This window comes from Alosa pseudoharengus, unplaced genomic scaffold (genome assembly GCF_046254945.1).
Source record: "Alosa pseudoharengus isolate Yale_2024_CS ecotype anadromous, Long Island Sound unplaced genomic scaffold, YU_APseudo_1.1 YU_APseudo_1.1_scf_2, whole genome shotgun sequence".
Taxonomy (NCBI): Eukaryota; Metazoa; Chordata; class Actinopteri; order Clupeiformes; family Clupeidae; genus Alosa; species Alosa pseudoharengus.
Genome location: NW_027468663.1, coordinates 33,050,754 through 33,053,253, shown reverse-complemented (window position 1 = coordinate 33,053,253; position 2,500 = coordinate 33,050,754). Strand labels below are relative to the sequence as shown.

General features: G+C 46.0%; 1 protein-coding gene across 1 annotated transcript in view; it reads left to right on the top strand.

Annotated features, from left to right (window-relative positions):
• The window catches only part of LOC143134339 (uncharacterized), a 19,368-nt gene that overhangs the window by 5,224 nt on the left and 11,644 nt on the right, over nucleotides 1-2,500 (top strand). The gene's annotated exons all lie outside the window — the stretch shown is intronic.

Genomic DNA, 2,500 nt, shown 5'->3' with positions numbered 1-2,500 from the left:
AGAGAGAGAGAGAGAGAAAGAGTGAGAGAGAGACAGAAAGAGCAAGAGAGAGGGAATATGAGACTCTGGGCTTGGTTATTTGAGAGAGAGAGAGAGAGAGAGAGAGAGAGAGAGAGAGAGAGAGAGGGAACGAGAGAGAACTAGAGAGAACTAGAGTGTGTGTGTGCGCTTGAGTGAGCTTGTGAGCTTGCCTGTGTGTGTGTGTGTGTGTGTGTATGTGTGTGTGCATGTGAGCTTTAGAGCAGGGGGAGGGGTGTGTGTGCGTGCATGTGAGCTTGGCTGAAGAGAGGATATTTGTGTGTGTGTGTGCGTGTGTGTGTTTGTGTGTGTGCGTGTGTGTGTGTGCGTGTGTGCGCATGAAGGGTTTAGCAGAAGGGGTGTGTGTGTGTGCGTGCATGTGAGTGAGTCTGTGTGAGTGTGTCAGTGTGCGTGTGTGTGCATGCATGCATGTGGCCCTGAGTGGGGGAAGGGTGTGTGTGTGTGTGTGTGTGTGTTTGTGAGTGTGTGTGTGTGCGCGTGTGTGTGTGTGTGTGTGTGTGTGTGTGTGTTAGTTTGTGTGCGTGCATGTGCACAGGCGCGAGTGTGTTTGTGTGTATGTGCGCATGTAGGCTTGGAGAGAAGAGGTCTGAGTGTATGTGAGTGTGTGTGTGTGTGTCCTTGTACATGTTTGTGTCTTTGACGGCACATGTGTGTTTTCAGGAGACTTGTTAGTGTGTTTGCATGTGTGTGCGGAGAGAGAGAAGGGAAGGGTGTGTGTGTTTGCGAGAGAGAGAGAAAGAGAGTGAGACAGGGGAGACATAGATGGATTTGACATCACTGTAGTATGTATAGGAATTGATTGAAAGGTGAACAGGAAAATAAGAGATTGAGGGATTGACCATACAGAGTGAGACATTGTGAAAAAAAACTAAAAAGATTGAGAGAGACTGTGTGAGAGAGTGTGTGTATATGTGTGTTTGACTTTGTGCAGAGGACATAGAGAATGTGTGTGTGTGTGTGTGTGTGTGTGTGCGAGTGTGTGTGTGTGCTTGCGTGTTTGTGTGGAGGGAGAGAGAGAGCGAGACTCTAATCTGATCATGGTTCCATGGCTAAAGCAGACTAACTTGTATTTACTCTCTATACCTTCTGCACTGTATTTGTCAGAGTCTTGGGCCTTTGCATCTGTGGCCCCAGCCACATTAACCCTCACTGCAGAGTAATTCAAATCTCATGAAGGAGAATGAGACAGGGAGAGGAAGAGGGAGCAAGGGAGAGATAGATAGTGTGAAGGAGAAGGAGTGAGGGTACTGGAAGTAAAGAGAGGTGTTTTGTTAAAATCAGTCAAAATTAGATGATGTTAGTCTTCCTTTAAGATAATGATAACACACTGTCTATGTGTGTGTATCTCTCTCTCTTTCTCTCTCTCCCTCTCTCTCTCTCACTCACACACACAAACACACACACACACACACACACACACACACACACACATGATCTCAGGTCCAGATGGAGAGTCAGATCAATATCCAGTCTGTGAGTGCTATTGGTGCCATAGCTCAATGAGTATACAACACAAAGACACACACACACACACACACACACACACACACACACACACACACACAAATATGAATGATAAGAATGAAAAGACAAACATGCATGCATACAATAAATTAATCTGAAACCAAGACACAGTTACTCAGTTAGTCATTTGGGTTGCCCAGTACCCTATAGCCCATTCCACGAGGCCATGTCTATAGACTGCACATGACTGGACAACTGAACCTATAGCCGTGCTAAAGCTCGGACAAGGCATACTTACATACTTACAAAAACCGAACTTCTTCCATCCAGGTTCATGTCATCTTACAGATTATGTGTGGCCCTGTGTTGCATCTCTCCCTGGTTGGCCTCTATATGCCTGGACTGGCTGGGGGGCTCATGGTCCTCCATCTGAAACGATAGAGCCTCTGAATCATCTGTCAGTATGTTTGTTAGTGAGCACATATTTAAACAGCACGGCCTCCCCGATATAAACCACTGCCTGGCTGCATAACTGACTGGCTCTGGGGGTTGCCAGATTGTTGGATGGTGTTCCTACTCAGCTCCAGCCAAAAACATGGAGATAAAGAGACAGAGAGAGAGAGAGAGAGAGAGAGAGAGAGAGAGAGAGATTCGCCTGAAGAAGCCTGGTGATGTAGAAATGAATGGATCCTGATGGGCCTAAAGAGCATGACTGAACTCCTCAGTGGTGTCAACTCAGGGGGCCAGTAGTGGGCGTGCGGATTCCTACCCAACTTGGCAACCCTACTTGGGCTAATACAGAGAATGGAATGGGGGGTAGGGTTTTGGCCCTGTGACTTTATTGATCCAGTTAGATGATTATCAGGTTATTGATTGGCATCCAGCTTGATTTACAATCAATGGCTGGGGAGATCAAGTTGGGTGACTGATTTTATGACTTATCATATGGTTAATGGTTATTTATTTGTTTATTTATTTGTTTGCTTGTTTTTTTCTT